We start from the raw sequence: 11636 nt of genomic DNA on the forward strand, positions 1-11636 counted from the left end.
CAGGGATATCAGAGCACAGCTGCCACTACCTCACAAAAACATACGGATGCCCAGTGACCGCATGGCTTTGTTATGAACCTGCTCAGCTTCTCCAGCATCCCTGCAGCACCACATTGTGTTCAAGCAGTAACAGAGCTTGGCTTTTCCCAGGGACGTTGTCTGCGAGAAGAGACAAGTCCCAACTCACATGAGTGTCATAGACAAGGGCCTGTTTCCTGTTTGCGAGAGGTGGCAGGTGAGCTGGGTTACGGAATCACAGAATGGCTGGCGTTGGAAGAGACTCCTGGAGATCATCCAGTCCAACCCACCTGCTAAAGCAGGTTCACCAGAGCAGATCACACAGGAAGGTGTCCAGGTGGGTTTGAATGTCTCCAGAGAAGGAGACTCCACAGCCTCTCTGGGCAGCTTGTTCCAGTGCTCTGGCATGTCAAAGTAAAGAAGTTGCTCCTCATGTTTAGATGGAAACTCTTGTGCTTCAGTCTGTGCCTGTTGCCCTTCATCCTGTCATTGGGCACCACTGAAAGGAGTCTGGCTGCATCCTCTTGACATCCACCCTTGAGATACTTATAAGCATTGATGAGATCCCCTCTCAGCCTTCGCCAGGCTGAATAGGCCCAGCTTTCTTAGTTTCTTCTCATAAGAAAGATGCTCCAGAGGTCTAATCATCTTCATAGCCTGTCACTGGATTAACTCCAGTAATTCTTTGTCCTTCTTAAACTGGGGAGCCCAGAACTGGACACCATACTCCAGATGTGGCCCCACCAGGGTAGAGTAGCAGGGGAGGAACAACCTCTCTCAACCTGCTGGTCACACTCTTCTTAATGCACCCCAGGACACCATTGGCCTTCTTGGCCACAAAGGCACATTGCTGACTCATGGTCAATCTGTTGTCCACCAGAACTCCCAAGTCCTTCTCCACAGCACTGCTCTCCAGCAGATCTGCCCCTCACCTGTACTGGTGCCCGGGGTTGTTCTTCCCCAGGTGCAGGACCCTGCATGTCACCTTGTTGAACTTCATCAGTTTCTTCTCTGCCCAGCCCAGATCTCACTGGATGGCAGCACAGCCTTCTGCTGTATCAGACTCATGCTGAGAGGTTTGTTTCTGCTGCCCAGCTCTGCTCGGCATTTCACCCAGGCAGCAAGGAAGCAAAGAATGAGTCACGTCCCTGCAGTTTGTGTCCTGGCCATGCTTGCTCGCTGCTGCCTGGTTGAGCAGCGTGTGCCAGCACACACATACCCTCTCCATCAGCACCCGCCAGTGCTCATGAGCCTCACCCTGTGTCAGAAGCTTTGCCAACTGAAACGGCACCCCTGTGAAATCCCCCAGCTCTCCCAGCAGGAGGGAAGCTGCTGTGGGAGGTGCTGAACAGGCTGGGAGGGAGACAGGGGCAATCAAACCATGCTTTTGTTTTCAGCAGAAGGTTGACCATGTGCCAAGGATCTACCACAAGAGCAGCTGGGCTGAGAGTGGAAGATGAGAAAGGCCAAGAGTTATGCTTTTGACCACATATAGGTTTTAATCAGGACGGGACTGGCTGCATTAGAGGAAGATGGGCAGCATCAGGCCACTCTCACACCAGGCTTCTGCATCACTTCACCACAGGCTTCCTCTGGCCTGTCTCCTCTGATGGCTGCTGATCACACTGGCACCAGCCAAATGCAGATCATGAATCACAGTTTGATGGAATGGTTTGGGTTAGAAGATACCTTGAAAAGTCATCTATTATAGTCCAACGCCCTTTCAATGAGCAGGGACATCTTCACCCAGATCAGGTTGCTCAGAGCCCCGTCCAGCCTGGCCTGGGATGTCTCCAGGGATGGGGCATCCACCACCTCTCTGGGCAACCTGGGACAGGGTTTCACTGTAAAAAATTTCTTCCTCATGTCTGATCTGAATCTCCCTCCTTTAGTTTCAAACCATCACCCCTTGTCCTGTCGCAACAGGCCCTGCTAAAAAGTCTGTCCCCATCCTTCTCACAGGCCCCTTTTGAGTACTGAAAGTATGTCAGTCTGGAGCACTGCTGCAGTCCCCTCTCAGAGTACTAAACTGGAGGCAGACCCACTCAGCCTTTGTCACACACCTCTCTGGATGAAAAGGCTTGGTGAGAGACAGCTGCCTGCAAGCCAGTGTTGGTGGGTTGGCCCAGAGAGGGGTCCCTGGTGAGACATCACCGCTCTGGATGGGCAGAGCAAGAGGTGGGTCTGTGGAGCAGGTACAGATCCAGACACCCAGCTGTGAGGACTGGAAGTTAAGGACAGCAAGATGGGTGGTAGTTTCCTCCCCAACCACGAGAAGGCAAGTGGTCTGACTTGCAGACAACTGGTGTGACAAGTGGAGGTGGGTATTGCAACACTCTCCTGCAACGCTGGGGTTAGTGAATAATGAGGCAGAATCCTTCCCTGTGCAGAGGGCTCTCTATCTCTGCATTTCAGCAATGCAGAGCTACACAGGTGTAGGCAAGACCAGAATAAAAACCATCAAGTGGGCCGAAAGCATCTCTGTGGACACCAGCTGCCTGGAGCTGCCAGGGAGTAAAGTGTGGACAGGATAGGGATGCTGCTATTGGGAAGTTCCCTGGAAAATTGATAATGAAGAGAACAGAGTATAGCAGCGAATAAGATGTTTGTCTGATAGGTTTTCTTTAGGTTCTCTATTGAAAACATTGGAAACTTAATGTTTGAAAGGTCAATTTATTTAACAAAGCATGGCAAAGCAGCATCACAATATGATCCATTTGCTTAAGAGGGATCCTTAAAGAGGAGGAGCAACCAGGCAACGTCTCCCGCACATCCCCACACCTTCTCTTTACATAAGGGAAGATTTTAAAAGCAGAGTCTGTGGAGCATCATACTCATATTCCTGGAACAGCTGTAATTAAATACACACAATATTTCAAAGCAAAGCACTGAAAGTTAATTAACCCTTCACTTACCTGCCAGTCCAAAAATTACTTGTGAGGGCACTGCATGTTGCCATAAGATTTCTGTCACTTCTGGAGATGATTTTGGAACGAATTCACCTTTGGTAGATTGTGGTCCTTCTGCTGTGCCAGTCCTGCCACCACAGTGTCTGCTTGTACCCTGTTCAAAAGTACTTCACTACTTGCAATGTTGCGTTTAACGCTGACCCTGGATCCCATCTCCAACAGGTCAGAAACCATGGAGAGCTAAGGGGAACAAGAGAGGAAGACGCGCTCCCTTCTGGGTCAGTAACGAGACACCAGCCCCCAGGAGCCTGGTTCAAACAGGGAAGGTTGAGAAGAGTGGTCTTCTGCTCCAGCCACCAGGATTGCAATGGTGAGGTGTTGCAAACGCTGCTCTGCCTGGCTGGGGCAGGGCAGGTTTATGCAAGTGCTCAAGCAGATGTCTTTCTGGTCCTGGAGAAAACACCAAGCCGAATTAGAAGGGGTGACCAGGCAAGGAGTGCCCTGAGCTTGTTTCCTAAGTAGAAGGCAGCACCCGAGGAGCAGAGATTCAGCCATCACAATGCACTGCAAAGGCTTTGTCTTTTTTCCAGTCACCACTGATGAACAGAAGACTCCCGCCCTTCTCAGACTCCATTTGGAGATCACAGCCCAGCCTGTGGCACACATGAGGGCACTCGCATTTTCCACTGGACATCCTGAAGGTACCTGGGGCAATAAGTACCATCACTAAAGACCGCCTGACTCACCGCGACTGGATCTGTTAACATTGCAGTTAGATGTCAACTTGTTAAAATAAAAAGGGCAAATCACCTAGCTTCAAGTCAGAGTTAAGATCAAAGTGATTAAGAGTGTGTACTGATGAAAAGCAAAACAGATAACAGCTTTCAAAAGCCTACTGAGAGATGCCACAGTGCAGGAAATACACCCAGCCTTTGAGTCAGCTCTCAATTTTCTTCTTGCCCTATCTGGGGCAGCTGAAAACCCCACAGAGGTACCTGTTAGCTTTCTCCTGGCTGAGCAGCCCTTCTCGTGTGCATGACACTGTTGGAAACGCCGCAGACAAGTCCCGTCATCATGGGCATCACGAGGCTACTTCGCATTCGCACCTGGGCACATCAGAGCAGAGCTGACTTCAGCTGGTCCTTCCTCTGTGGTATTTGTTACTAGACTGCAGCCAGCAACTAGTAGTGACACAGGAGAAGGCACGTGAAGATCAGCCCCCAAGGTGCTTTTGAAAATCCTGTGCTATTCACCAGAGGCTTGCAGTACCTTCTAGAACCTGGTCTGTGCGTTTTCAGAGTTGTGACCGCACGACTCTGCTTTGTATTAAATTCCTGTGGATTTTAATTTAGTTTACTTTCCAGGCTCCTCTTGTCTGATACAGCTTCAGAGAGTTCAAGAAATCTAATTTTCAGCTCTCATTACACTTTTTTCTACACAAACGAAGCAGTTTCAGTCACGTTTTCTCATGTAAGAACAGACAAGGTTGACTGTGCTCTCTGCTTGTAGGTCAGCCCGAGTATGAACTGCTGCAATACAGAAAAACTGCTGATTTCTTCAATGTTTGCTTGGCTGAGACAACCCTTAACAGAATGTTTTAAAAATGTAAAGAATGAGCTGCTTTCAGAATTGAAAATTACTTCTCCTTTAGAAGGTGAATAACATAAATGTCTTACAGGAAAAAAAAAAAAGAAGAAAAGACCAACATGCAAGATAAAATCAAGAGTGAGAAAAAGCCTTGATGAACTGCATGCAAGGAGTATTGTACAGCTTCCCCAGAGCAGCCATCTGCAAGAAAGGGTTGAGACAGAAAAGGACGAGGCTGGAGTTCTCCCTTTCATCTTTAACTTGGTAGCAGCCCTCTGTTTGTTCTGGGAGGACTCATAATGATAGCGGAGACACCTGGGGTTGTGGTGGAACACGACATGTCTGTGGCAACAGCAGGTGAGTGTCACCTGTTACATGACAGAGATACACAGGTAAAGCAGAGCAATTTAAACAAAAGCCTGAATAATGAGTATGGTAAAAATGTATAATAACAGCTCAACAAGAAACCCACTGGAAAGAAAGCAGGGGACTTGGCACTGTAAGTATGTGCTAATTATAGGATGGAGATTTGGCTGACATTAGTGAGAACATACAGTGTGTAATTTCTATGTATAGGATAAGGACAATGGGCTGTTTTCTGTGTCTAGGAAACCGTGACACTTTGGTCTCCGGCCTGTGGCCTCAAATTATTCCCTAATGTGCTTTACAGCACAGAGAATGGCTTTAAAACTTAGCTGGCTCCTGTTCTTCACCCCCTGGCCTTGCAGGCTGTGGGCGCAGAAAAGGGGGCGCTGTCTGCAGGCGGGGCACGCAGGCTGCAGCGGACCCACAGCACGTCCCCTTCTGCTCTCCTGACGCTGCCTGGGAGGGCAGACCTGCTCTTTTACAGGGTGCCTCGCAGAGCTCACTGTGCACCCACAAAAAGGTGGAGGGAGGGTGGGGAAGAGCTTTGCGAGGACAGAGCGGGGCTGGTGTGGGGGTTGTTTTTCGGTTCCTGGGGCCATTTCCAGCCTCTGGTGCAGTGGCCCGTCTGTAACGGCTGATAACGGTGCCTTGTATGTCGTGCCTTTGGGGGATCTTTCTCAGAGAAGAGAAAAATGATGGCATCCAAGGTGGTAAACGTGACAATGCAGCATTGCTTACTAAGGATATGTTCAGCTGTCACCATCACGAGCGCATTTATTCCTCTGGCAAAGAAAATAACCAACTGAGCCAGCTGGGCTTGTTTCCTGCCAGCTCTGTGTGAGCCAACTGTGTTATTCTTTTATTTTCTCTGTTTTCAGCCTGGTAAACTTAGAAGTTCATGAGACTGGAGTTTCAGCGAATAGATGTGACCTCAGGCACTCTTTTACAGAAAAGTCTGGATTACAAAATTCCTCTGTATCACATTTTATTGTTTAGCAGAAATAGGAAGCTCTTGGCTTATAAAGAAATAGCTGACAACATCCTTCTGGATAAAATATTTTTTCATGGAGTATGAATTATACTTCTAGGAAAAAATTCCAGAACTCTTTACACTTGATTTATGCTATTAACTTTCCCTATACCGTATCTCACACATACACACCATTAGGACAAAGATTACAACTGAAGATAAAGATTTGGTAGCTATCCCGCACCCTGCTAAAAGTCTAACCGCTGATGAAAATGTATGTTCTGAGAGTTGATGCTCATGCCATGTGGTTCCTATCAACAGGAAAAACTAAAAACAGGAAAAGAAGCTTAAAATTACAGTTCACATTTAAGAAATTTAAAAGAACCCACTTTTTCTTTCTTGCATAGAGACTGAGTTTAACCACAGAACTTTAGCTCAGCCATGCCATGCAGAACGTTAGCTCAGCCATGCCATGCAGAAACCACGTGTGCATTTTCCTGCCTCCTTGGTTGTGAAGTTCTAACGTGCAGGTCTCCAAGTCCAATCTTGCAATTACAATTTAGTTCTATAAACCCACTTTTAGCACTGAGCAGCAAGTGCCAGACATGTCAACTGCTGCACATCCACGTGCACAGGGGCCTTTTTCACCTTTGTGCGTGTTCCTGTGGCCATCCTTTCACTTGCAGCCTTCCACCTGAGCTGCTCTGTCAGTCTTTTTCCCTTCTCCTTTCTATACTATTGCCCTGGTGCTGTTATTCTCATAGCCTTCCACCTGCTCATCTCAGTATTATAATAGGTTCTCTCGGAAAGAAGTTGCTCATAGTCTGAGAACCCCCCCGTCTTCACACTGTGTTTCCTACCTCTTTTGTAACTTCAGTCTACATTAGAGGGAAAACAAGAGTTAGCAAATAGAAAAGTAGATAATAGTCATGTAAATATCCGTAAGCATTACCAGCCATAAACCTGCATAAAATGGAGCAGCCCACATGCACCATCTGTGACTGATTAAACGTGAGCTGGTCAGCACTGACTGCGTCACCTGCAGGAACAACCACGAGGGACATTGGCTGGGTTCTAATGCAAAGTTAACAGAAGAAAAAGCCTGACAATAATAGTCATCTTCCTCATCATCCCTGCTTGCTGACACTGGAAAGGACACTTTTCTGGGGACCCCCTTGCTTCCCTTCTTGTCTGGCCACCGGGCAGTCTCCCCCTTCCTTCTCTTTCCATTGTTTTTCCCCCAAGGTGACTTGAAGTCACCATACCTTACCTACTCTGTGCAGGTAAAGCTGTCTCAAGAGGTGCAATGGTACTGTCCCCACACAGCAGGCAGTGTGCCCCCCTTCCTTCAGCATCAGCCGGCAGCTGAAACAGTGGGAAGCAAAGCTACAGAGGAATAGCTACAGCCCAGAAAAAAATACTGACTCTATGTATTATTGCTTGAGTTAGTTATATTTAGCTAGTTATTGCTTAACTTTGCTATATAAAGCAACAGCTTAGACTAGGATAGACTACACAGAACTAAGATTAAGCAAAACTCCATTGTAAGGACTGAGATTCAATGATTTTATTTTTTTGTTGAAGTTTTAAGCATTCAGATTAATATTCTTCTAAACCAAGTCTCTTCCCTGACAATAAAGCATTACACTCTCACTGATTATTTCGGTGGGACAAATAATTAAGACAAGTCCTGGTGCTGTTACTGAGAAGTATGCCCTCACTGCTGCAGGGCGACGTCCCAGGTCACTGCACCAGGCCATGGATTGTCCCCAACTCTGAATCGGGTCAAAACACACAACGGGAAGAGCTGAAACAGAGGAGGTGGGAGACAGACACGGGAACGGGGCCTTTGGGCACACGAGGTGTGGGCTCTCACTTCCTTCACAGTGCGATAACCGTGATCATCACCAGCGTGCAGACAGCATTTGTGTTTTATGTAGGTAGTAAGAGCTGTTTTCTTAATTTACTAACTGGACTGGTCACCTGATGGACCTGCAGCTTTTTCCTCAGTTATTCACAGTAACAGAACAGTCACAGCTTGTTTAGTCACTTCGTTTTTATGGACCTCAAAAAGATGTGAACTGAGCAACAGATTAAAAAGCAGGACATTTCTGCCCTCATGCACAAATCCTCTGCAGAATGCAAATATCCGCAGTAATTCCTCCGTTACAGCACCTGTTGTAGTTCTCGTCATAACCGTGCACAGCAGAATGGCATGTATTTCATGTAAACGTGTCTGTTTACAGTGCAAACTTGAAGAATGGTGTAACGTGAACGTTTGTAATGCAAATATCCGCAATGCTCAGCATCACCAGGTCCCACAGCACCCACCCCGTGGCACAGCCACCTCCCCTAAGCGCCCAGGGGAAGGCAGTGGGACCCCCACCCCCGCGCCTGGGGTGCTGCTTGCAGGATGCACACAGCCTGGGTCAAGTAGTGCGGCATAAATACATTTAATTGAAAAACGGAGTTCCGAGTTTTCTGTTTTTCCTTTTTCTTGCTAGTGAATTGCCTGTGCTGTTGGGTGTGAATCCATAACCACTCATACCAGTTGAAGAGTGGGATGCAGTGGCTCCTGCCCCACTCTCCCTGGCAGGAGCAATAACTCGCACAGCTGCGTAAGTGGTGAAGTGCTGCCGGCAGCAACCAGTGTCCCCCAGAGCAGCACGGTGAGCTCTCGCTCGTCCACCCTGCCGCCACCCCACTCGTGTGCTAGAGACAGAAAAAACACTGAGGCCAGCTGGAAGTGGGTTGTGCTGCTCTGGCTCCATCTCCAACAAAAGCACTTTTCTTCACCTTTCTCTGGGATGGCACAGGCATCACAGCCCACCGCCACATGACGTTCACGACAACCAGCCGTCCTGTGCAAGAGCAGTGACTGCACAAGAAACATGCACAACACTGTCTGCAGAAAAAGGCAGAGAAGCAAATAAGCACATTTTGCCTTTGGGTACCAGGACAGAGTTCATATTGAACTGGATGCTGCACAACTTTCCCCTCCACCTCCATAATCCTGAAGAACAAAGTGCTTTGGCAAAGAAGTTGCACTGAAGGGAAAACGGCAAAAGCATGGGGTTGATAACGACATAGGTATGGAATTAACCTTCCTCCTAATACCCAAGTTCTTTGAGCTGCTTCAGCTCTTCCAGTGTTACAGAACAGTATCTGGAAATGTACTTTGAATGCCTATGTTCACTTGAAAAACATTTTCTAGTATCTGTATCTGGTTTCAAAATATGCGTCATATTTTAAGGTAACAAAATCTATGTGACCATATTTTACACAGGAGCACATAACACTGTGTTTTCAAATAGCTTGAGATTATTGGCCTTTTTTAAAAACATCTGATAGATTGTCAGTTCCTACAAGCTTTGTGAAACTGTTAGCAATCAAGGACACATAACCACGGGCCTAGTTATATGCAGTGCTTTATTTCAGCACTGGGAAACCAGGTGTTCGCACCCAAAGCTGGCTTCCTTATTCCATTGCAGGTGTTTCTGGTCCACAGGGTCCAAGTCACGCACGTCTCCTTGGTTCTAGTAGTGATTAGAACGTCATCCACATATTGTAGCATCTGTCCCTCATCAGACGAGGCTTCCCAGGATTCAAAATCTTTAGCAAGTTGATTTCCAAATATTGTCGGGTTATTAGTGAATCTTTGTGGCAACACCGTCCATGTGAGTTGAGTTTTACATTTATTTTAGAGTTTTCTCATTCAAATGCACGTATTGTCTGGCTAGCTTCATGGAGAGGGAGGCAAAAGAAAGCATCTTTAAAACGATAAACCAAGTCAAACTGGACTCACATTCCTTTAATAACCCCATTTGCAGGAACCTGGGTGAGAAGGTGTATAGCTAAGGGGAAATCCGCGTACTCTGTGCACGTTACACACACCCAAGCAGCCCAGCAGGAACGGGCCAGGCGGCGACTGCCCTCCCTCGCTTCATTCCCCGCGGGCGGCGAGCCCGGAGCAGAGGAGCTGCAGCAGCCGCCGCTCTCCTCCCCCCTGTTCCACCGCTTTAACAGGCTAACAGGCAGTCAGCTTGTCACCTCTTTTTCTCTCGCCGCAGCTTATCAAGGGGGAGCTACCGGGCATAGGCTTGGGCTCCTCTTGCCCTTTTTCTCTCTTCGTTTAATTCCTGCAACTATAAACTTTATGTGCAATTTCAATTAGCTGAGCAATAGTTACGTCCCTCAGCTCCTACCTTTTGTAATTTCTTACAGATGTCAATAAACAGCATATTAAGCATCAATCCCTTACATTAAGTTTAGATCCAACTCAGTCTATCCACAGAACAACACTAACTGCAATACAGCTAACTCAGAATTTCACATTGAAATCACTTCCCCCACTAATTTACCCTCATGTGTACAGATGCATCTGAAGGGGGTGGTACTTCAGTAATGGAACCGGTTCTCATTTTGTAATTATCTCCCCAAACAAATTCTTTTGGTACCAAATATAAACATACAAACTAAAATACCAAGCTCAGACACGCAAACCAAATACCAAGTTCAAATATGTGAACAGATCACAATTACACTTCTTCAAGCCTATATCTCAATTTTAGCATTGCACCTTTGAACCGCTTACTGCTCAGCTGGGTGGAGGCACCGCTTGGGTCTCCCTGACAAAACAGGTCAGTGCGCGCTGGAGCCCCATCGGCACCTGCCCCCCACCGCTGCAGCAAGCTGGATTGGGCAAGGCTTTTATCAGTGTCTCATCTGGTGTGCTACAACTGTATCCCAAAAACAAGATTCTTTACAAAAGAGCCAAATTTAGTACACCGAGAGGAGACACAGCCTATCACAGAGTTGCACAAGTCTGGATGCTGGAATAAAGCTAGCGTGCTAGAAAGAAAAGTAATGTCTATCACACACAAAACTTCATCCCATTTACCTTCCCTCTGACAAAATCTCATTAATTACTGGGGCCACCAGTGGGTACAATATTCAATTAACTTCTTTTTATGCATTGATTGTCCAAATCCACCCTCCTTCCAATGTTTCAACAAACAATCTAATGGTGACACCTTGGTATAGCACGTATCAACACAAAAGAGTAACACACAGACGATTAACACAGAAAGATAACACACTGATAACTTTGCCAGAACAACAGTAAATACGGATCAAATCACCAACTTCAACAGCAAATACAGATCAAATTACCAGAACTACAGACCAGGTGCTCAACAGCATAAATAACCAGACCAAGTGCTGAGCCTGCAGCACAAATAACCAGACCAGGTGCGCGCAAATAACCAGACCAGATGCCGAACCTGCAGAGGTTTCCCTCTGTGTGACGGCCGGCCGCCTAGGCGATACCCTGGGAGCTCCCTGCCCAACCGAGCGTGGCTTTTGCCGCGTCTGACCGGCAGGCTACCAGACCAGAACCAGACCAGATGGGTACCCAATAATCCAGATAAAGCAACAAATAAAGCACCTTCTTACCAGTCAGAGGTCCGTCGTGAGCAGCGGAGGGTCGGTCGCATCCGATGCACTCCCCAAGAATACCTCGGTGCTAGCCGGAGCAGGATCGAGACGCGACTCGCCCCAGCAGTGCTCGCGAGGTCCCATCTGGGTCGCCACAATGTTAGCAATCAGGACACATAACCACAGGCGTAGTTATATGCGGTGCTTTATTTCAGCGCTGGGAAACCAGGGGTTCGCATCCAAAGCTGGCTTCGAACAGCTGATTCAGACTGTACCTTATTTATACAAGTTAGTCACATACATATTCGTTACAATTCTTGACAACGATTAGCATATTCCACACCTATTCT

Source organism: Patagioenas fasciata, chromosome Z (assembly GCF_037038585.1).
Source record: "Patagioenas fasciata isolate bPatFas1 chromosome Z, bPatFas1.hap1, whole genome shotgun sequence".
Lineage (NCBI taxonomy): Eukaryota > Metazoa > Chordata > Aves > Columbiformes > Columbidae > Patagioenas > Patagioenas fasciata.